The sequence below is a fragment of the Pseudophryne corroboree genome, chromosome 8 (assembly GCF_028390025.1).
Source record: "Pseudophryne corroboree isolate aPseCor3 chromosome 8, aPseCor3.hap2, whole genome shotgun sequence".
NCBI classification, from domain to species: Eukaryota; Metazoa; Chordata; class Amphibia; order Anura; family Myobatrachidae; genus Pseudophryne; species Pseudophryne corroboree.
In genome coordinates, this window is record NC_086451.1 from 365,922,395 (window position 1) to 365,947,346 (window position 24,952).

At 36.3% G+C, this 24,952-nt stretch overlaps 2 pseudogenes; one reads left to right on the top strand and one right to left on the bottom strand.

Annotated features, from left to right (window-relative positions):
* Positions 1 to 2,760: 2,760 nt before the first annotated feature.
* Positions 2,761 to 2,879, bottom strand: LOC134953723 (5S ribosomal RNA; annotated as a pseudogene).
* A 2,389-nt stretch (positions 2,880 to 5,268) lies between these two features.
* On the top strand, positions 5,269 to 5,387 carry LOC134950414 (5S ribosomal RNA; annotated as a pseudogene).
* The last annotated feature ends 19,565 nt before the right edge of the window (positions 5,388 to 24,952 follow it).

The following is a 24,952-nucleotide window of genomic DNA, read 5'->3' on the forward strand; positions in this document are numbered from 1 at the left end:
GCTAAAACAGAGCGATTCTGCTAGGCATGTGGGACTTGTGGATGGAGCCCTTCATTCGCTTAACCAGGATTCACGGGTGGTCAATCTGTTGAAATCAGAGCACTACATTTTGGCCACCGTGCTCGATCCTAGATTTAAAGCCTACCTTGGATCTCTCTTTCCGGCAGACACAAGTCTGCTGGGGTGCAAAGACCTGCTGGTGAGAAAATTGTCAAGTCAAGCGGAACGTGACCCGTCAACAGCTCCTCCTTCACATTCTCCCGCAACTGGGGGTGCGAGGAAAAGGCTAAGAATTCCGAGCCCACCCGCTGGCGGTGATGCAGGGCAGTCTGGAGCGAGTGCTGACATCTCGTCCGGACTGAAGGACCTGCCAACGATTACTGACATGTCGTCTACTGTCACTGCATATGATTCTCTCACCATTGAAAGAATGGTGGAGGATTATATGAGTGACCGCACCCAAGTAGGCACGTCAGACAGTCCGTACGTATACTGGCAGGAAAAAGAGGCAATTTGGAGGCCCTTGCACAAACTGGCTTTATTCTACCTAAATTGCCCTCCCTCCAGTGTGTACTCCGAAAGAGTGTTTAGTGCAGCCGCTCACCTTGTCAGCAATCGGCGTACGAGGTTACTTCCAGAAAATGTGGAGAAGATGATGTTCATTAAAATGAATTATAATCAATTCCTTCGTGGAGACATTCACCAGCAGCAATTGCCTCCAGAAAGTACACGGGGACCTGAGATGGTGGGAGGAGGGGGATGTACACAGTGAAAGGGGTGATGAATCAGACGATGAGGAGGAGGTGGACATCTTGCCTCTGTAGAGACAGTTTGTGCAAGGAGAGATTGATTGCTTCTTTTTTGGTGGGGGCCCAAACCAACCAGTCATTTCAGTCACAGTCATGTGGCAGACCCTGTCACTGAAATGATGTGTTCGTTAAAGTGTGCATGTCCTGTTTATACAACATAAGGGTGGGTGGGAGGGCCCAAGGACAATTCCATCTTGCACCTCTTTTTTTTTTTTTCATTTTTCTTTGCATCATGTGCTGTTTGGGGAGTATTTTTTTTGAAGGGCCATCCTGCGTGACACTGCAGTGCCACTCCTAGATGGGCCAGATGTTTGTGTCGGCCACTTGGGTCGCTTATCTTAGTCACACAGCTACCTCATTGCGCCTCTTTTTTTCTTTGCATCATGTGCTGTTTGGGGAGTATTTTTTTGAAGGGCCATCCTGCGTGACACTGCAGTGCCACTCCTAGATGGGCCAGGTGTTTGTGTCGGCCACTAGGGTCGCTTAGCTTAGTCACACAGCTACCTCATTGCGCCTCTTTTTTTCTTTGCGTCATGTGCTGTTTGGGGAGTATTTTTTTGAAGGGCCATCCTGCGTGACACTGCAGTGCCACTCCTAGATGGGCCAGATGTTTGTGTCGGCCACTTGGGTCGCTTATCTTAGTCACACAGCTACCTCATTGCGCCTCTTTTTTTCTTTGCGTCATGTGCTGTTTGGGGAGTATTTTTTTGAAGGGCCATCCTGCGTGACACTGCAGTGCCACTCCTAGATGGGCCAGATGTTTGTGTCGGCCACTTGGGTCGCTTATCTTAGTCACACAGCTACCTCATTGCGCCTCTTTTTTTCTTTGCATCACGTGCTGTTTGGGGAGTATTTTTTTGAAGGACCATCCTGTCTGACACTGCAGTGCCACTCCTAGATGGGCCAGGTGTTTGTGTCGGCCACTTGGGTCGCTTAGCTTAGCCATCCAGCGACCTTGGTGCAAATTTTAGGACTAAAAATAATATTGTGAGATGTGAGGTGTTCAGAATAGACTGAAAATGAGTGGAAATTATGGTTATTGAGGTTAATAATACTATGGGATCAAAATGACCCCCAAATTCTATGATTTAAGCTGTTTTTTAGGGTTTTTTGAAAAAAACACCCGAATCCAAAATACACCCGAATCCGACAAAAAAATTTCGGTGAGGTTTTGCCAAAACGCGTCCGAACCCAAAACACGGCCACGGAACCGAACCCAAAACCAAAACACAAAACCCGAAAAATTTCCGGTGCACATCACTAATAAAGAACCCATGGCCAATTATCATTTAAAAACCAATTGGATCTGCTTATCTAATTTGGCCTGTTGCGTGTCATTTAGCCACAATAATGAGCACTTACTGTATCATGCACTTTGTGTGTACATGATGTAGCTGACATTTATGTTCTTAATATATTTAAATTGTGGAAGGGGTTTTTTTGCAAAGAAGCAAATATTAGACTAATTTTGTGTCTCTCTGGGGCACACTTTGTATACAGTAAATTGTTGATGAAATTAGAATATTTAATAATTATGAATATAAAGATAAAACGTAACTTTTAATAATTATCAGACGAAAAAAGACAGACAAATTACATAAATCATGCTGTATATATCAGCAGGTAGATTAAAAAAAAGTATTAAATGGTGATAGGACGATTGTGACTCACTTGGTATGGAGTAGGTGGCAGATGATTTATGTGCACACCCACTGGGGTTAAGCGAGTATTGATATTTGAATTTATTCAGAGCGAAAATTAGGTAGATCTTATTTTCTCTATTGATTTATGAATTTTTATACGTGAGTATATTCATATGAGAGAAACAAGAAAAACCGGCTTAAACGACTCCGGACTCCTTCTTGAAAGGTAAGTATTGGTAAATTACTGCAAAATTGTGGTGGGGAATACTGGTGAGTAAAGGGTGTCTGCACGGAAGGTATGTTCCTTGATACTACAATACCCAGTATTCCCAGAGGGTCACCCTCTCTGGTACTGACCAGGCCCAATGCTGCTTGGCTTCCAAGATCAGGCGAGATCTGGCATGTCCAGCATGGTATGACTGTAGATAGTCACGTGGGTACCTATCTGCGTGTGGAAAGAAACACCAATTGCTTGATAGGCTTGAGCCGGTCACAGGAAAGGGGGTGGGGAAAAGATATTCCAAACTACTTCAAAGTGTCTGGATGATACGTCCAGTTGCTATTAATGTGACACTGAAGTCAAAAGAGTGGAGATTTTTCACATAAAGATGCCAAAAATAAATAAATACGGATAAAAATTAGAGGGCCAATATCTTGGTGTTGATACTGGAACAGTATGTGAACAGAGTAATAATAGTCACAAATTCCCACAGCAAAATTGTGGTAATACCTGTGAGCATGTAAGCATTGCCCCACTGACCAAATAAAGTGCAATAAATCTGCAGGGATATAGCCTTTTAGCAGTAGAATAACATCAAGTTGAAAAATAAGGCACAAAATGTTTACTATCTATAAACTAGATGCAAGACAGAACATATCATTATTTGTATTTCCACCTTTCAAGCAGATTGCCTAGGTAGAGAATGTTTTGAAATAGATAAGATAGAGGGTATATCGGTCTAAATTAGACAAATGAATAAATAAATAAATAACTGAGTACTTTGCAGCAATACCATATGTTATCTCATAACGAACGTAATGTTTCATATAGAATCCAGCATAAAGCAACATACAAAATACAAAATACAGTATAGGCAATAGACTGTCAGTTGCGGAATGGGTACACTTAGAAAGCAATAATTGTCATCATTTAATAAAGACACGCTATGTGTACAAAACCTCTGTAAGTAATTTAACCTGGTTCTCCTTGGCAATAGTCTGACCGGGCTGGTAATGGAGGCAATATTAGGATTAATGCACAGATTACCGATTAGTGAATGGTCTCCCTGTGTTGGTTAAATACCTTATCTGCATGGACTGAATCTGTGGAGACAACCAGCAATAGCTGTTGGGTCTAGACTTGTTGCTAGGCAACCTATCCTGTCCGTGCTGTGTGCACAGAGTGGAGAGTGTTATTCCCCTGTCACGTTAGAGACCACAGGGGAATACGATGCCTGTGAGGAGAGCTGGACAGAGGCAGCAGGGAGGGTGTAGGGTACCTGCTGTGTGCTGGAGAGGAGTCCGCCCGCCGGAGCTCCGTTACGGAGGTCCCGGAAGTCGGGCGCCGGACCGGAAGTGACGCGCGTTTCGCTGGGAGGAGCTTGTTCACCTGATCGTCTGGACGATCAGGTGAACAAGCTCCTCCCAGCGAAACGCGCGTCACTTCCGGTCCGGCGCCCGACTTCCGGGACCTCCGTAACGGAGCTCCGGCGGGCGGACTCCTCTCCAGCACACAGCAGGTACCCTACACCCTCCCTGCTGCCTCTGTCCAGCTCTCCTCACAGGCATCGTATTCCCCTGTGGTCTCTAACGTGACAGGGGAATAACACTCTCCACTCTGTGCACACTCTGTGCACACAGCACGGACAGGATAGGATGCCTAGCAACAAGTCTAGACCCAACAGCTATTGCTGGATGTCTCCACAGATTCAGTCCATGCAGATAAGGTATTTAACCAACACAGGGAGACCATTCACTAATCGGTAATCTGTGCATTAATCCTAATATTGCCTCCATTACCAGCCCGGTCAGACTATTGCCAAGGAGAACCAGGTTAAATTACTTACAGAGGTTTTGTACACATAGCGTGTCTTTATTAAATGATGACAATTATTGCTTTCTAAGTGTACCCATTCCGCAACTGACAGTCTATTGCCTATACTGTATTTTGTATTTTGTATGTTGCTTTATGCTGGATTCTATATAACATTACGTTCGTTATGAGATAACATATGGTATTGCTGCAAAGTACTCAGTTATTTATTTATTTATTAATTTGTCTAATTTAGACCGATATACCCTCTATCTTATCTATTTCAAAACATTCTCTACCTAGGCAATCTGCTTGAAAGGTGGAAATACAAATAATGATATATTCTGTCTTGCATCTAGTTTATAGATAGTAAGCATTTTGTGCCTTATTTTTCAACTTGATGTTATTCTACTGCTAAAAGGCTATATCCCTGCAGATTTATTACACTTTATTTGGTCAGTGGGGCAATGCTTACATGCTCACTGGTATTACCACAATTTTGCTGTGGGAATTTGTGACTATTATTACTCTGTTCACATACTGTTCCAGTATCAACACCAAGATATTGGCCCTCTAATTTTTATCCGTATTTATTTATTTTTGGCATCTTTATGTGAAAAATCTCCACTCTTTTGACTTCAGTGTCACATTAATAGCAACTGGACGTATCATCCAGACACTTTGAAGTAGTTTGGAATATCTTTTCCCCACCCCCTTTCTTGTGACCGGCTCAAGCCTATCAAGCAATTGGTGTTTCCACACGCAGATAGGTACCCATGTGACTATCTACAGTCATACCATGCTGGACATGCCCGATCTCGCCTGATCTTGGAAGCCAAGCAGCATTGGGCCTGGTCAGTACCAGAGAGGGTGACCCTCTGGGAATACTGGGTACTGTAGTATCAAGGAACATACCTTCCGTGCAGACACCCTTTACTCACCAGTATTCCCCACCACAATTTTGCAGTAATTTACCAATACTTACCTTTCAAGAAGGAGTCCGGAGTCGTTTAAGCCGGTTTTTCTTGTTTCTCTCATATGAATATACTCACGTATAAAAATTCATAAATCAACAGAGAAAACAAGATCTACCTAATTTTCGCTCTGAATAAATTCAAATATCAATACTCGCTTAACCCCAGTGGGTGTGCACATAAATCATCTGCCACCTACTCCATACCAAGTGAGTCACAATCGTCCTATCACCATTTAATACTTTTTTTTAATCTACCTGCTGATATATACAGCATGATTTATGTAATTTTTCTGTCTTTTTTCGTCTGCTAATTATTAAAAGTTACGTTTTATCTTTATATTCATAATTATTAAATATTCTAATTTCATCAACAACTTACTGTATACAAAGTCTAATATTTGCTTCTTTGCAAAAAAAACCCTTCAACAGTTTGTCCTGAACTAATGTCCGGGAGCACCGCCAACTTCGTTCTATCCTAAAAGCCTGACAGGCAAAGTGGTAGCTTTATGTTGGTCATTAATTTTGCCTTTTTGGTATAAAATTGGTTATAAATTGTTACCAGTAAAATATATTTGCACCGAGCGCTGAAAAGATTAAATATATATATAAAGATTTCTAAAAAGCTTATGAAAAAACTTTGTAAAAAAACTTGTAAGAAACGTGTAAAAAATGTAAAAGACAGTGGCACCTGTGAAGAAAAAAGGGTTAATATAGCGGTGTTTACAGCTCCTTTTGGAGAATTTTTGAGCTAAGTTCGTCCCGGTTCACAAAATGTGAATGATCTACCTCTCCCTAACTACTGACCGGTGTTCGTGCAGGGCTCCAAGATGTAATATGGTACGTCCTCTTCTCCCGTACCGCTGCGTCCAGCGGTCTGGGATCGCGGTCAGTTGTCCAGTCGCGGCCCGATGACGTCACACTGCGGCTCGGCGTCGGGGAGTTCGGGCCGGTCAGATGGTCGACTGTAGCTCTGTGCCTCCAACGCGTTTCGTGTGTCACCGCACACTTAGTCATGGATGGCAATTGTGTTTCCTGTTCCTTCTTTTATACTTAAAAAACTTTATTGTTCATGTTAAAAAAACGGAAGTGCAAACAGGAAGTTAGTATCAAACAGGCGGCAACCATGTGCTCCTGTTTGAACATAGTAAAAAAAAAAATTTTATTTTTTGAAAAATCTTTTCTTCTATTTAAAAAATAGGTGCCACTAAAAATTTATCAAAGAATGAAAATATAATGTGTGTATTTATAAAAATGCGTTTAGTTCAATGTCAATGTTGAGTCCATGCGGAAATAAAGTTTTCATTTCAAAAATCCATCTAGTTTCATTTTTTAAAAGATCTGTGACGATATTTCCACCTCTCCAGTTGCTTTGAACTTGTTGTATTGCCATAAATTTTAATCCAAGTGGGTCTTTATTATGGAAATCTGTGAAATGTTTTGACACACTATGGCTACTCAATCCTCTTTTTATATTGTAAATATGTTCCGCCAGCCTTATTTTGAGTCTTCTCTTAGTTTGACCAATGTATTGTAGCCCACATGGGCATTCCAAAAGGTAGATTACTTGCTCCATCTCACAGCTTAAATGGTCTTGAATTATGTATGATCTTCCAGTTTTATTTGATTTGAAGGTTATTTCTGGTTTGGTTGTGTTTTTATTTAGATTTTTGCAGGCTTTACAATTTAAACAGTAATGATGGCCCTTTGATTGGGTGTTTTTTGGAAAGCTTCTCTGATAGCTTTTCACAAGATCTTGTTTAATATTTTTCGCTTTTCTATATATGATCTTAGGTCTATCTGTTAGGCTGTTTCTCAAATCATCATCCAATTTCAGAATGTGCCAATGTTTATTTAGCATGGTTTCTATGTTTTGATGATTACTGTTGTATTGAGTAATGAATTTGATTTTTTCCATGTTTTCATCTGTTCTTTTTTCTTTATACCTAATGAGATCTTTTCTATCCATAAGATCAATCTTGTTTTTCTGTTTATTCAAGTCTTCAATTTTATATCCTTTCTGGATAAAATTCTGTATCATCTTCTCACTCTGTTTTTCATATGTCTCCTTTTGATTGCAATTTCTTCTAATTCTTTGTAGTTGGCTTGATGGTATGCTTGCTTTCCAGTTTCTATGGTGATTACTTGAGTATGGCAAAATATTATTTCCGCTTACTTCTTTAATATGGGTTTTAGTGTTGATTCGATTATCTTCAATGAAAATTTCTAAGTCTAAGAAAGTTACTGTATTTTTACTTGTGTTTGTTGTAAATTCTAAATTGATGTTATTACTATTTATATGTAGAATGAACTTTTGTAGGTCTATATCAGTCCCTCCCCAAATGAAGAAGACGTCATCAATGAATCTGTACCAGCAGATCAGACTTTCTCTGAATGGATTGTTTGTCCAGATATTCTGATCTTCCCACCTTGCCACGAACAAGTTTGCGTAGCTGGGCGCAAATGATGTGCCCATTGCCGTTCCACATTTCTGTCTGTAGAACTTGTCGTTATTCCAAAAATAATTATGGTTTAAGATGAAGTCAATATTTGTCATGATGAAATTGACCTGTCTTGTTGGAAGATTTGATGCATTCAAGAAATGTTCAGTATATTCACAACCTATTTCATGATTAATACTTGTATACAATGATTTGACATCACTGGTTCCTAGTGTATAGTGTTCTTCCCATTGTATGTTCGTAAGTATCTGTATGATATGAATGGTATCTTTTAAATAACTTTTTTGTGTCTTTACAATATCTTGAAGGAAATGGTCTGTGTATTTTGATAAATTTGAGGTGATGGATTGGATTCCTGAGACTATAGGTCGTCCAGGTGGATTAATCGGGTCCTTATGCATTTTTGGCAAGCAGTAGAAGGTAGGAATTTTAGGATTTTTTTCTATAATGAAGTTGAATTCTTTGAGGGTAATAATTCCTAAATGTAGGCCTTCCTCAATTTGTTCTCTCAGTTGTGTTTCATACATACTTGTCGGGTCTTGATCCAATATTTCATAAGTATCTTGATCTTCTAGAAGACGTGTAACTTCTCCTTCATACTGGTCCTTATTAAGGATATCAATGCCCCCGCCTTTATCGGCTGGTTTTATTACAATGCTTGCATCTTGTTTCAGTTCTTTAAGTGCCAGTTTCTCCTCTTTAGAAATGTTCAATTTCATTTTAGGTTTCTCAGGTATTTTTTCTATTTCTTCTTCTATTAATTTTTGAAATGTCTCTACATGTGACCCTTTACAAAATGTTGGGTTAAAAGTTGATTGTGGTCCAAATTCTGTATGGTGGAATTCGTCTGGTTGTGTGATTGAACAGGATTTAGGATTTTTTGAAAATTTTTTTTTGATGTTACATTTTCTTATGAATTTATGCAAGTCTATGTATAAATCAAATTTGTTTATCTTTGATTGTGGAGCAAAATTAAGCCCTTTCTGAAGAATTGATGTTTGGGGTTTTGTCAGTGTTTTGTCACTCAAGTTGAAAATAATTGGTTTATTTTCAACTAGGATGTCTGTTTTTTTCTTTGTTCTCTGTCCTCCTCTTCGTCCTCTTGTTCTTTTCTTCCAGTATGGTTCTCCCAGTGTTTTTTGTTCATGGATCTTTTGTAATCTGGTGGTTTCTGATTGCCTTGATTGAATTCTAAAAAATAGTCTTCATATGAATCTTCTTCTGAGTCTTCACAATAATTTCTTTTAGTGGATTTTATTCTTCCCTTTGGTTTTTCTAATTCCTTCTTTTGGATTGTTTGTATTAATGATTCAATTTCTTGATTCTCTTCTCTTATTGCTGCTTCTTTTCCTGAGGTAAATGAATCTTTTATGAGCTTGTATTGATTTGTAGTATAACTGAAATTCTTTTGATTATATGGTTGATAGTTTCTTTTCTGTCCTGTATGTTTTGGATATTGCTTGATTAATGGTTCTCTTGGTTCTTGCTTGTTTTGTTGCTGCCAATTCTGATATGTCCTTTTCTTATATGTATTGAAGTTTCTTACTGGTTTGTCTATGTCCTGAGTTTTATGGTTAAATGATTGCCTCTTTGTGTTTCGATTCTGAAGGAAAAATTCTAGTTCTTGCAGGTCTCTTTTAAATTTTCGTTGCTTTTGAAGGATGATATCTTCTTCAAGTTTGCCTATTTTGTCATTTGTCATGCGCATAAGATTTTTGAAGTCCTCCATCTTCGATAAGCTGTCAAATCTTTTTTCAAATACTTGGATATTTTCATTAGTCTTTGTTAGATTAATTGATCTATCTTCAATAATAAGTTTGATTAGTTCTATTGAACAATTATCCAAAATCTTGTTCCATTTTTCGTAGAAATCCTCCTGTGTCGGCTGAAAGGTGGCTGTTTTTGTGATTCTTAACCCCTTTGGAATCATACCATTTTCTATGTATTTCTGGAGAGTTGTGATTTCCCACCACTGGCGGACTTCTTGAGTATATAATTTCTCCAATTTAAAAAATTGAGTGCAGAACCGTTCGTCTTCTGCTGTAATCTCAATGGGGATATTACTTTTAGTAAAGATATTCCCTAAATCACTTCTTTTGTGTGAGATGTGACGTGAAGTGTATTGTGCCATACTGCAGCAGTTTGATGAAAAAAGAACTATAAATTTTAGAAAAAAACTGCGCTGTGTGTGTCTAAGCAGCTCTGTTTGATTGAACACTAGTAAAATATATTTGCACCGAGCGCTGAAAAGATTAAATATATATATAAAGATTTCTAAAAAGCTTATGAAAAAACTTTGTAAAAAAACTTGTAAGAAACGTGTAAAAAATGTAAAAGACAGTGGCACCTGTGAAGAAAAAAGGGTTAATATAGCGGTGTTTACAGCTCCTTTTGGAGAATTTTTGAGCTAAGTTCGTCCCGGTTCACAAAATGTGAATGATCTACCTCTCCCTAACTACTGACCGGTGTTCGTGCAGGGCTCCAAGATGTAATATGGTACGTCCTCTTCTCCCGTACCGCTGCGTCCAGCGGTCTGGGATCGCGGTCAGTTGTCCAGTCGCGGCCCGATGACGTCACACTGCGGCTTGGCGTCGGGGAGTTCGGGCCGGTCAGATGGTCGACTGTAGCTCTGTGCCTCCAACGCGTTTCGTGTGTCACCGCACACTTAGTCATGGATGGCAATTGTGTTTCCTGTTCCTTCTTTTATACTTAAAAAACTTTATTGTTCATGTTAAAAAAACGGAAGTGCAAACAGGAAGTTAGTATCAAACAGGCGGCAACCATGTGCTCCTGTTTGAACATAGTAAAAAAAAATACAAACAATCCAAAAGAAGGAATTAGAAAAACCAAAGGGAAGAATAAAATCCACTAAAAGAAATTATTGTGAAGACTCAGAAGAAGATTCAGATGAAGACTATTTTTTAGAATTCAATCAAGGCAATCAGAAACCACCAGATTACAAAAGATCCATGAACAAAAAACACTGGGAGAACCATACTGGAAGAAAAGAACAAGAGGACGAAGAGGAGGACAGAGAACAAAGAAAAAAACAGACATCCTAGTTGAAAATAAACCAATTATTTTCAACTTGAGTGACAAAACACTGACAAAACCCAAAACATCAATTCTTCAGAAAGGGCTTAATTTTGCTCCACAATCAAAGATAAACAAATTTGAGTTATACATAGACTTGCATAAATTCATAAGAAAATGTAACATCAAAAAAATTTTTTCAAAAAATCCTAAATCCTGTTCAATCACACAACCAGACGAATTCCACCATACAGAATTTGGACCACAATCAACTTTTAACCCAACATTTTGTAAAGGGTCACATGTAGAGACATTTCAAAAATTAATAGAAGAAGAAATAGAAAAAATACCTGAGAAACCTAAAATGAAATTGAACATTTCTAAAGAGGAGAAACTGGCACTTAAAGAACTGAAACAAGATGCAAGCATTGTAATCAAACCAGCCGATAAAGGCGGGGGCATTGTTATCCTTAATAAGGACCAGTATGAAGGAGAAGTTACACGTCTTCTAGAAGATCAAGATACTTATGAAATATTGGATCAAGACCCGACAAGTATGTATGAAACACAACTGAGAGAACAAATTGAGGAAGGCCTACATTTAGGAATTATTACCCTCAAAGAATTCAACTTCATTATAGAAAAAAATCCTAAAATTCCTACCTTCTACTGCTTGCCAAAAATGCATAAGGACCCGATTAATCCACCTGGACGACCTATAGTCTCAGGAATCCAATCCATCACCTCAAATTTATCAAAATACACAGACCATTTCCTTCAAGATATTGTAAAGACACAAAAAAGTTATTTAAAAGATACCATTCATATCATACAGATACTTACGAACATACAATGGGAAGAACACTATACACTAGGAACCAGTGATGTCAAATCATTGTATACAAGTATTAATCATGAAATAGGTTGTGAATATACTGAACATTTCTTGAATGCATCAAATCTTCCAACAAGACAGGTCAATTTCATCATGACAAATATTGACTTCATCTTAAACCATAATTATTTTTGGAATAACGACAAGTTCTACAGACAGAAATGTGGAACGGCAATGGGCACATCATTTGCGCCCAGCTACGCAAACTTGTTCGTGGCAAGGTGGGAAGATCAGAATATCTGGACAAACAATCCATTCAGAGAAAGTCTGATCTGCTGGTACAGATTCATTGATGACGTCTTCTTCATTTGGGGAGGGACTGATATAGACCTACAAAAGTTCATTCTACATATAAATAGTAATAACATCAATTTAGAATTTACAACAAACACAAGTAAAAATACAGTAACTTTCTTAGACTTAGAAATTTTCATTGAAGATAATCGAATCAACACTAAAACCCATATTAAAGAAGTAAGCGGAAATAATATTTTGCCATACTCAAGTAATCACCATAGAAACTGGAAAGCAAGCATACCATCAAGCCAACTACAAAGAATTAGAAGAAATTGCAATCAAAAGGAGACATATGAAAAACAGAGTGAGAAGATGATACAGAATTTTATCCAGAAAGGATATAAAATTGAAGACTTGAATAAACAGAAAAACAAGATTGATCTTATGGATAGAAAAGATCTCATTAGGTATAAAGAAAAAAGAACAGATGAAAACATGGAAAAAATCAAATTCATTACTCAATACAACAGTAATCATCAAAACATAGAAACCATGCTAAATAAACATTGGCACATTCTGAAATTGGATGATGATTTGAGAAACAGCCTAACAGATAGACCTAAGATCATATATAGAAAAGCGAAAAATATTAAACAAGATCTTGTGAAAAGCTATCAGAGAAGCTTTCCAAAAAACACCCAATCAAAGGGCCATCATTACTGTTTAAATTGTAAAGCCTGCAAAAATCTAAATAAAAACACAACCAAACCAGAAATAACCTTCAAATCAAATAAAACTGGAAGATCATACATAATTCAAGACCATTTAAGCTGTGAGATGGAGCAAGTAATCTACCTTTTGGAATGCCCATGTGGGCTACAATACATTGGTCAAACTAAGAGAAGACTCAAAATAAGGCTGGCGGAACATATTTACAATATAAAAAGAGGATTGAGTAGCCATAGTGTGTCAAAACATTTCACAGATTTCCATAATAAAGACCCACTTGGATTAAAATTTATGGCAATACAACAAGTTCAAAGCAACTGGAGAGGTGGAAATATCGTCACAGATCTTTTAAAAAATGAAACTAGATGGATTTTTGAAATGAAATGAAAACTTTATTTCCGCATGGACTCAACATTGACATTGAACTAAACGCATTTTTATAAAAACACACATTATATTTTCATTCTTTGATAAATTTTTAGTGGCACCTATTTTTTAAATAGAAGAAAAGATTTTTCAAAAAATTAAATTTTTTTTTTTTACTATGTTCAAACAGGAGCACATGGTTGCCGCCTGTTTGATACTAACTTCCTGTTTGCACTTCCGTTTTTTTTAACATGAACAATAAAGTTTTTTAAGTATAAAAGAAGGAACAGGAAACACAATTGCCATCCATGACTAAGTGTGCGGTGACACACGAAACGCGTTGGAGGCACAGAGCTACAGTCGACCATCTGACCGGCCCGAACTCCCCGACGCCGAGCCGCAGTGTGACGTCATCGGGCCGCGACTGGACAACTGACCGCGATCCCAGACCGCTGGACGCAGCGGTACGGGAGAAGAGGACGTACCATATTACATCTTGGAGCCCTGCACGAACACCGGTCAGTAGTTAGGGAGAGGTAGATCATTCACATTTTGTGAACCGGGACGAACTTAGCTCAAAAATTCTCCAAAAGGAGCTGTAAACACCGCTATATTAACCCTTTTTTCTTCACAGGTGCCACTGTCTTTTACATTTTTTACACGTTTCTTACAAGTTTTTTTACAAAGTTTTTTCATAAGCTTTTTAGAAATCTTTATATATATATTTAATCTTTTCAGCGCTCGGTGCAAATATATTTTACTAGTGTTCAATCAAACAGAGCTGCTTAGACACACACAGCGCAGTTTTTTTCTAAAATTTATAGTTCTTTTTTCATCAAACTGCTGCAGTATGGCACAATACACTTCACGTCACATCTCACACAAAAGAAGTGATTTAGGGAATATCTTTACTAAAAGTAATATCCCCATTGAGATTACAGCAGAAGACGAACGGTTCTGCACTCAATTTTTTAAATTGGAGAAATTATATACTCAAGAAGTCCGCCAGTGGTGGGAAATCACAACTCTCCAGAAATACATAGAAAATTGTATGATTCCAAAGGGGTTAAGAATCACAAAAACAGCCACCTTTCAGCCGACACAGGAGGATTTCTACGAAAAATGGAACAAGATTTTGGATAATTGTTCAATAGAACTAATCAAACTTATTATTGAAGATAGATCAATTAATCTAACAAAGACTAATGAAAATATCCAAGTATTTGAAAAAAGATTTGACAGCTTATCGAAGATGGAGGACTTCAAAAATCTTACGCGCATGACAAATGACAAAATAGGCAAACTTGAAGAAGATATCATCCTTCAAAAGCAACGAAAATTTAAAAGAGACCTGCAAGAACTAGAATTTTTCCTTCAGAATCGAAACACAAAGAGGCAATCATTTAACCATAAAACTCAGGACATAGACAAACCAGTAAGAAACTTCAATACATATAAGAAAAGGACATATCAGAATTGGCAGCAACAAAACAAGCAAGAACCAAGAGAACCATTAATCAAGCAATATCCAAAACATACAGGACAGAAAAGAAACTATCAACCATATAATCAAAAGAATTTCAGTTATACTACAAATCAATACAAGCTCATAAAAGATTCATTTACCTCAGGAAAAGAAGCAGCAATAAGAGAAGAGAATCAAGAAATTGAATCATTAATACAAACAATCCAAAAGAAGGAATTAGAAAAACCAAAGGGAAGAATAAAATCCACTAAAAGAAATTATTGTGAAGACTCAGAAGAAGATTCAGATGAAGACTATTTTTTAGAATTCAATCAAGGCAATCAGAAACCACCAGATTACAAAAGATCCATGAACAAAAAACACTGGGAGAACCATACTGGAAGAAAAGAACAAGAGGACGAAGAGGAGGACAGAGAACAAAGAAAAAAACAGACATCCTAGTTGAAAATAAACCAATTATTTTCAACTTGAGTGACAAAACACTGACAAAACCCCAAACATCAATTCTTCAGAAAGGGCTTAATTTCGCTCCACAATCAAAGATAAACAAATTTGATTTATACATAGACTTGCATAAATTCATAAGAAAATGTAACATCAAAAAAAAAATTTCAAAAAATCCTAAATCCTGTTCAATCACACAACCAGACGAATTCCACCATACAGAATTTGGACCACAATCAACTTTTAACCCAACATTTTGTAAAGGGTCACATGTAGAGACATTTCAAAAATTAATAGAAGAAGAAATAGAAAAAATACCTGAGAAACCTAAAATGAAATTGAACATTTCTAAAGAGGAGAAACTGGCACTTAAAGAACTGAAACAAGATGCAAGCATTGTAATCAAACCAGCCGATAAAGGCGGGGGCATTGTTATCCTTAATAAGGACCAGTATGAAGGAGAAGTTACACGTCTTCTAGAAGATCAAGATACTTATGAAATATTGGATCAAGACCCGACAAGTATGTATGAAACACAACTGAGAGAACAAATTGAGGAAGGCCTACATTTAGGAATTATTACCCTCAAAGAATTCAACTTCATTATAGAAAAAAATCCTAAAATTCCTACCTTCTACTGCTTGCCAAAAATGCATAAGGACCCGATTAATCCACCTGGACGACCTATAGTCTCAGGAATCCAATCCATCACCTCAAATTTATCAAAATACACAGACCATTTCCTTCAAGATATTGTAAAGACACAAAAAAGTTATTTAAAAGATACCATTCATATCATACAGATACTTACGAACATACAATGGGAAGAACACTATACACTAGGAACCAGTGATGTCAAATCATTGTATACAAGTATTAATCATGAAATAGGTTGTGAATATACTGAACATTTCTTGAATGCATCAAATCTTCCAACAAGACAGGTCAATTTCATCATGACAAATATTGACTTCATCTTAAACCATAATTATTTTTGGAATAACGACAAGTTCTACAGACAGAAATGTGGAACGGCAATGGGCACATCATTTGCGCCCAGCTACGCAAACTTGTTCGTGGCAAGGTGGGAAGATCAGAATATCTGGACAAACAATCCATTCAGAGAAAGTCTGATCTGCTGGTACAGATTCATTGATGACGTCTTCTTCATTTGGGGAGGGACTGATATAGACCTACAAAAGTTCATTCTACATATAAATAGTAATAACATCAATTTAGAATTTACAACAAACACAAGTAAAAATACAGTAACTTTCTTAGACTTAGAAATTTTCATTGAAGATAATCGAATCAACACTAAAACCCATATTAAAGAAGTAAGCGGAAATAATATTTTGCCATACTCAAGTAATCACCATAGAAACTGGAAAGCAAGCATACCATCAAGCCAACTACAAAGAATTAGAAGAAATTGCAATCAAAAGGAGACATATGAAAAACAGAGTGAGAAGATGATACAGAATTTTATCCAGAAAGGATATAAAATTGAAGACTTGAATAAACAGAAAAACAAGATTGATCTTATGGATAGAAAAGATCTCATTAGGTATAAAGAAAAAAGAACAGATGAAAACATGGAAAAAATCAAATTCATTACTCAATACAACAGTAATCATCAAAACATAGAAACCATGCTAAATAAACATTGGCACATTCTGAAATTGGATGATGATTTGAGAAACAGCCTAACAGATAGACCTAAGATCATATATAGAAAAGCGAAAAATATTAAACAAGATCTTGTGAAAAGCTATCAGAGAAGCTTTCCAAAAAACACCCAATCAAAGGGCCATCATTACTGTTTAAATTGTAAAGCCTGCAAAAATCTAAATAAAAACACAACCAAACCAGAAATAACCTTCAAATCAAATAAAACTGGAAGATCATACATAATTCAAGACCATTTAAGCTGTGAGATGGAGCAAGTAATCTACCTTTTGGAATGCCCATGTGGGCTACAATACATTGGTCAAACTAAGAGAAGACTCAAAATAAGGCTGGCGGAACATATTTACAATATAAAAAGAGGATTGAGTAGCCATAGTGTGTCAAAACATTTCACAGATTTCCATAATAAAGACCCACTTGGATTAAAATTTATGGCAATACAACAAGTTCAAAGCAACTGGAGAGGTGGAAATATCGTCACAGATCTTTTAAAAAATGAAACTAGATGGATTTTTGAAATGAAAACTTTATTTCCGCATGGACTCAACATTGACATTGAACTAAACGCATTTTTATAAAAACACACATTATATTTTCATTCTTTGATAAATTTTTAGTGGCACCTATTTTTTAAATAGAAGAAAAGATTTTTCAAAAAATTAAATTTTTTTTTTTTACTATGTTCAAACAGGAGCACATGGTTGCCGCCTGTTTGATACTAACTTCCTGTTTGCACTTCCGTTTTTTTTAACATGAACAATAAAGTTTTTTAAGTATAAAAGAAGGAACAGGAAACACAATTGCCATCCATGACTAAGTGTGCGGTGACACACGAAACGCGTTGGAGGCACAGAGCTACAGTCGACCATCTGACCGGCCCGAACTCCCCGACGCCGAGCCGCAGTGTGACGTCATCGGGCCGCGACTGGACAACTGACCGCGATCCCAGACCGCTGGACGCAGCGGTACGGGAGAAGAGGACGTACCATATTACATCTTGGAGCCCTGCACGAACACCGGTCAGTAGTTAGGGAGAGGTAGATCATTCACATTTTGTGAACCGGGACGAACTTAGCTCAAAAATTCTCCAAAAGGAGCTGTAAACACCGCTATATTAACCCTTTTTTCTTCACAGGTGCCACTGTCTTTTACATTTTTTACACGTTTCTTACAAGTTTTTTTACAAAGTTTTTTCATAAGCTTTTTAGAAATCTTTATATATATATTTAATCTTTTCAGCGCTCGGTGCAAATATATTTTACTAGTGTTCAATCAAACAGAGCTGCTTAGACACACACAGCGCAGTTTTTTTCTAAAATTTATAGTTCTTTTTTCATCAAACTGCTGCAGTATGGCACAATACACTTCACGTCACATCTCACACAAAAGAAGTGATTTAGGGAATATCTTTACTAAAAGTAATATCCCCATTGAGATTACAGCAGAAGACGAACGGTTCTGCACTCAATTTTTTAAATTGGAGAAATTATATACTCAAGAAGTCCGCCAGTGGTGGGAAATCACAACTCTCCAGAAATACATAGAAAATTGTATGATTCCAAAGGGGTTAAGAATCACAAAAACAGCCACCTTTCAGCCGACACAGGAGGATTTCTACGAAAAATGGAACAAGATTTTGGATAATTGTTCAATAGAACTAATCAAACTTATTATTGAAGATAGATCAATTAATCTAACAAAGACTAATGAAAATATCCAAGTATTTGAAAAAAGATTTGACAGCTTATCGAAGATGGAGGACTTCAAAAATCTTACGCGCATGACAAATGACAAAATAGGCAAACTTGAAGAAGATATCATCCTTCAAAAGCAACGAAAATTTAAAAGAGACCTGCAAGAACTAGAATTTTTCCTTCAGAATCGAAACACAAAGAGGCAATCATTTAACCATAAAACTCAGGACATAGACAAACCAGTAAGAAACTTCAATACATATAAGAAAAGGACATATCAGAATTGGCAGCAACAAAACAAGCAAGAACCAAGAGAACCATTAATCAAGCAATATCCAAAACATACAGGACAGAAAAGAAACTATCAACCATATAATCAAAAGAATTTCAGTTATACTACAAATCAATACAAGCTCATAAAAGATTCATTTACCTCAGGAAAAGAAGCAGCAATAAGAGAAGAGAATCAAGAAATTGAATCATTAATACAAACAATCCAAAAGAAGGAATTAGAAAAACCAAAGGGAAGAATAAAATCCACTAAAAGAAATTATTGTGAAGACTCAGAAGAAGATTCAGATGAAGACTATTTTTTAGAATTCAATCAAGGCAATCAGAAACCACCAGATTACAAAAGATCCATGAACAAAAAACACTGGGAGAACCATACTGGAAGAAAAGAACAAGAGGACGAAGAGGAGGACAGAGAACAAAGAAAAAAACAGACATCCTAGTTGAAAATAAACCAATTATTTTCAACTTGAGTGACAAAACACTGACAAAACCCCAAACATCAATTCTTCAGAAAGGGCTTAATTTCGCTCCACAATCAAAGATAAACAAATTTGATTTATACATAGACTTGCATAAATTCATAAGAAAATGTAACATCAAAAAAAAAAATTTCAAAAAATCCTAAATCCTGTTCAATCACACAACCAGACGAATTCCACCATACAGAATTTGGACCACAATCAACTTTTAACCCAACATTTTGTAAAGGGTCACATGTAGAGACATTTCAAAAATTAATAGAAGAAGAAATAGAAAAAATACCTGAGAAACCTAAAATGAAATTGAACATTTCTAAAGAGGAGAAACTGGCACTTAAAGAACTGAAACAAGATGCAAGCATTGTAATCAAACCAGCCGATAAAGGCGGGGGCATTGTTATCCTTAATAAGGACCAGTATGAAGGAGAAGTTACACGTCTTCTAGAAGATCAAGATACTTATGAAATATTGGATCAAGACCCGACAAGTATGTATGAAACACAACTGAGAGAACAAATTGAGGAAGGCCTACATTTAGGAATTATTACCCTCAAAGAATTCAACTTCATTATAGAAAAAAATCCTAAAATTCCTACCTTCTACTGCTTGCCAAAAATGCATAAGGACCCGATTAATCCACCTGGACGACCTATAGTCTCAGGAATCCAATCCATCACCTCAAATTTATCAAAATACACAGACCATTTCCTTCAAGATATTGTAAAGACACAAAAAAGTTATTTAAAAGATACCATTCATATCATACAGATACTTACGAACATACAATGGGAAGAACACTATACACTAGGAACCAGTGATGTCAAATCATTGTATACAAGTATTAATCATGAAATAGGTTGTGAATATACTGAACATTTCTTGAATGCATCAAATCTTCCAACAAGACAGGTCAATTTCATCATGACAAATATTGACTTCATCTTAAACCATAATTATTTTTGGAATAACGACAAGTTCTACAGACAGAAATGTGGAACGGCAATGGGCACATCATTTGCGCCCAGCTACGCAAACTTGTTCGTGGCAAGGTGGGAAGATCAGAATATCTGGACAAACAATCCATTCAGAGAAAGTCTGATCTGCTGGTACAGATTCATTGATGACGTCTTCTTCATTTGGGGAGGGACTGATATAGACCTACAAAAGTTCATTCTACATATAAATAGTAATAACATCAATTTAGAATTTACAACAAACACAAGTAAAAATACAGTAACTTTCTTAGACTTAGAAATTTTCATTGAAGATAATCGAATCAACACTAAAACCCATATTAAAGAAGTAAGCGGAAATAATATTTTGCCATACTCAAGTAATCACCATAGAAACTGGAAAGCAAGCATACCATCAAGCCAACTACAAAGAATTAGAAGAAATTGCAATCAAAAGGAGACATATGAAAAACAGAGTGAGAAGATGATACAGAATTTTATCCAGAAAGGATATAAAATTGAAGACTTGAATAAACAGAAAAACAAGATTGATCTTATGGATAGAAAAGATCTCATTAGGTATAAAGAAAAAAGAACAGATGAAAACATGGAAAAAATCAAATTCATTACTCAATACAACAGTAATCATCAAAACATAGAAACCATGCTAAATAAACATTGGCACATTCTGAAATTGGATGATGATTTGAGAAACAGCCTAACAGATAGACCTAAGATCATATATAGAAAAGCGAAAAATATTAAACAAGATCTTGTGAAAAGCTATCAGAGAAGCTTTCCAAAAAACACCCAATCAAAGGGCCATCATTACTGTTTAAATTGTAAAGCCTGCAAAAATCTAAATAAAAACACAACCAAACCAGAAATAACCTTCAAATCAAATAAAACTGGAAGATCATACATAATTCAAGACCATTTAAGCTGTGAGATGGAGCAAGTAATCTACCTTTTGGAATGCCCATGTGGGCTACAATACATTGGTCAAACTAAGAGAAGACTCAAAATAAGGCTGGCGGAACATATTTACAATATAAAAAGAGGATTGAGTAGCCATAGTGTGTCAAAACATTTCACAGATTTCCATAATAAAGACCCACTTGGATTAAAATTTATGGCAATACAACAAGTTCAAAGCAACTGGAGAGGTGGAAATATCGTCACAGATCTTTTAAAAAATGAAACTAGATGGATTTTTGAAATGAAAACTTTATTTCCGCATGGACTCAACATTGACATTGAACTAAACGCATTTTTATAAAAACACACATTATATTTTCATTCTTTGATAAATTTTTAGTGGCACCTATTTTTTAAATAGAAGAAAAGATTTTTCAAAAAATTAAATTTTTTTTTTTACTATGTTCAAACAGGAGCACATGGTTGCCGCCTGTTTGATACTAACTTCCTGTTTGCACTTCCGTTTTTTTTAACATGAACAATAAAGTTTTTTAAGTATAAAAGAAGGAACAGGAAACACAATTGCCATCCATGACTAAGTGTGCGGTGACACACGAAACGCGTTGGAGGCACAGAGCTACAGTCGACCATCTGACCGGCCCGAACTCCCCGACGCCGAGCCGCAGTGTGACGTCATCGGGCCGCGACTGGACAACTGACCGCGATCCCAGACCGCTGGACGCAGCGGTACGGGAGAAGAGGACGTACCATATTACATCTTGGAGCCCTGCACGAACACCGGTCAGTAGTTAGGGAGAGGTAGATCATTCACATTTTGTGAACCGGGACGAACTTAGCTCAAAAATTCTCCAAAAGGAGCTGTAAACACCGCTATATTAACCCTTTTTTCTTCACAGGTGCCACTGTCTTTTACATTTTTTACACGTTTCTTACAAGTTTTTTTACAAAGTTTTTTCATAAGCTTTTTAGAAATCTTTATATATATATTTAATCTTTTCAGCGCTCGGTGCAAATATATTTTACTAGTGTTCAATCAAACAGAGCTGCTTAGACACACACAGCGCAGTTTTTTTCTAAAATTTATAGTTCTTTTTTCATCAAACTGCTGCAGTATGGCACAATACACTTCACGTCACATCTCACACAAAAGAAGTGATTTAGGGAATATCTTTACTAAAAGTAATATCCCCATTGAGATTACAGCAGAAGACGAACGGTTCTGCACTCAATTTTTTAAATTGGAGAAATTATATACTCAAGAAGTCCGCCAGTGGTGGGAAATCACAACTCTCCAGAAATACATAGAAAATTGTATGATTCCAAAGGGGTTAAGAATCACAAAAACAGCCACCTTTCAGCCGACACAGGAGGATTTCTACGAAAAATGGAACAAGATTTTGGATAATTGTTCAATAGAACTAATCAAACTTATTATTGAAGATAGATCAATTAATCTAACAAAGACTAATGAAAATATCCAAGTATTTGAAAAAAGATTTGACAGCTTATCGAAGATGGAGGACTTCAAAAATCTTACGCGCATGACAAATGACAAAATAGGCAAACTTGAAGAAGATATCATCCTTCAAAAGCAACGAAAATTTAAAAGAGACCTGCAAGAACTAGAATTTTTCCTTCAGAATCGAAACACAAAGAGGCAATCATTTAACCATAAAACTCAGGACATAGACAAACCAGTAAGAAACTTCAATACATATAAGAAAAGGACATATCAGAATTGGCAGCAACAAAACAAGCAAGAACCAAGAGAACCATTAATCAAGCAATATCCAAAACATACAGGACAGAAAAGAAACTATCAACCATATAATCAAAAGAATTTCAGTTATACTACAAATCAATACAAGCTCATAAAAGATTCATTTACCTCAGGAAAAGAAGCAGCAATAAGAGAAGAGAATCAAGAAATTGAATCATTAATACAAACAATCCAAAAGAAGGAATTAGAAAAACCAAAGGGAAGAATAAAATCCACTAAAAGAAATTATTGTGAAGACTCAGAAGAAGATTCAGATGAAGACTATTTTTTAGAATTCAATCAAGGCAATCAGAAACCACCAGATTACAAAAGATCCATGAACAAAAAACACTGGGAGAACCATACTGGAAGAAAAGAACAAGAGGACGAAGAGGAGGACAGAGAACAAAGAAAAAAACAGACATCCTAGTTGAAAATAAACCAATTATTTTCAACTTGAGTGACAAAACACTGACAAAACCCCAAACATCAATTCTTCAGAAAGGGCTTAATTTTGCTCCACAATCAAAGATAAACAAATTTGATTTATACATAGACTTGCATAAATTCATAAGAAAATGTAACATCAAAAAAAAAAATTCAAAAAATCCTAAATCCTGTTCAATCACACAACCAGACGAATTCCACCATACAGAATTTGGACCACAATCAACTTTTAACCCAACATTTTGTAAAGGGTCACATGTAGAGACATTTCAAAAATTAATAGAAGAAGAAATAGAAAAAATACCTGAGAAACCTAAAATGAAATTGAACATTTCTAAAGAGGAGAAACTGGCACTTAAAGAACTGAAACAAGATGCAAGCATTGTAATCAAACCAGCCGATAAAGGCGGGGGCATTGTTATCCTTAATAAGGACCAGTATGAAGGAGAAGTTACACGTCTTCTAGAAGATCAAGATACTTATGAAATATTGGATCAAGACCCGACAAGTATGTATGAAACACAACTGAGAGAACAAATTGAGGAAGGCCTACATTTAGGAATTATTACCCTCAAAGAATTCAACTTCATTATAGAAAAAAATCCTAAAATTCCTACCTTCTACTGCTTGCCAAAAATGCATAAGGACCCGATTAATCCACCTGGACGACCTATAGTCTCAGGAATCCAATCCATCACCTCAAATTTATCAAAATACACAGACCATTTCCTTCAAGATATTGTAAAGACACAAAAAAGTTATTTAAAAGATACCATTCATATCATACAGATACTTACGAACATACAATGGGAAGAACACTATACACTAGGAACCAGTGATGTCAAATCATTGTATACAAGTATTAATCATGAAATAGGTTGTGAATATACTGAACATTTCTTGAATGCATCAAATCTTCCAACAAGACAGGTCAATTTCATCATGACAAATATTGACTTCATCTTAAACCATAATTATTTTTGGAATAACGACAAGTTCTACAGACAGAAATGTGGAACGGCAATGGGCACATCATTTGCGCCCAGCTACGCAAACTTGTTCGTGGCAAGGTGGGAAGATCAGAATATCTGGACAAACAATCCATTCAGAGAAAGTCTGATCTGCTGGTACAGATTCATTGATGACGTCTTCTTCATTTGGGGAGGGACTGATATAGACCTACAAAAGTTCATTCTACATATAAATAGTAATAACATCAATTTAGAATTTACAACAAACACAAGTAAAAATACAGTAACTTTCTTAGACTTAGAAATTTTCATTGAAGATAATCGAATCAACACTAAAACCCATATTAAAGAAGTAAGCGGAAATAATATTTTGCCATACTCAAGTAATCACCATAGAAACTGGAAAGCAAGCATACCATCAAGCCAACTACAAAGAATTAGAAGAAATTGCAATCAAAAGGAGACATATGAAAAACAGAGTGAGAAGATGATACAGAATTTTATCCAGAAAGGATATAAAATTGAAGACTTGAATAAACAGAAAAACAAGATTGATCTTATGGATAGAAAAGATCTCATTAGGTATAAAGAAAAAAGAACAGATGAAAACATGGAAAA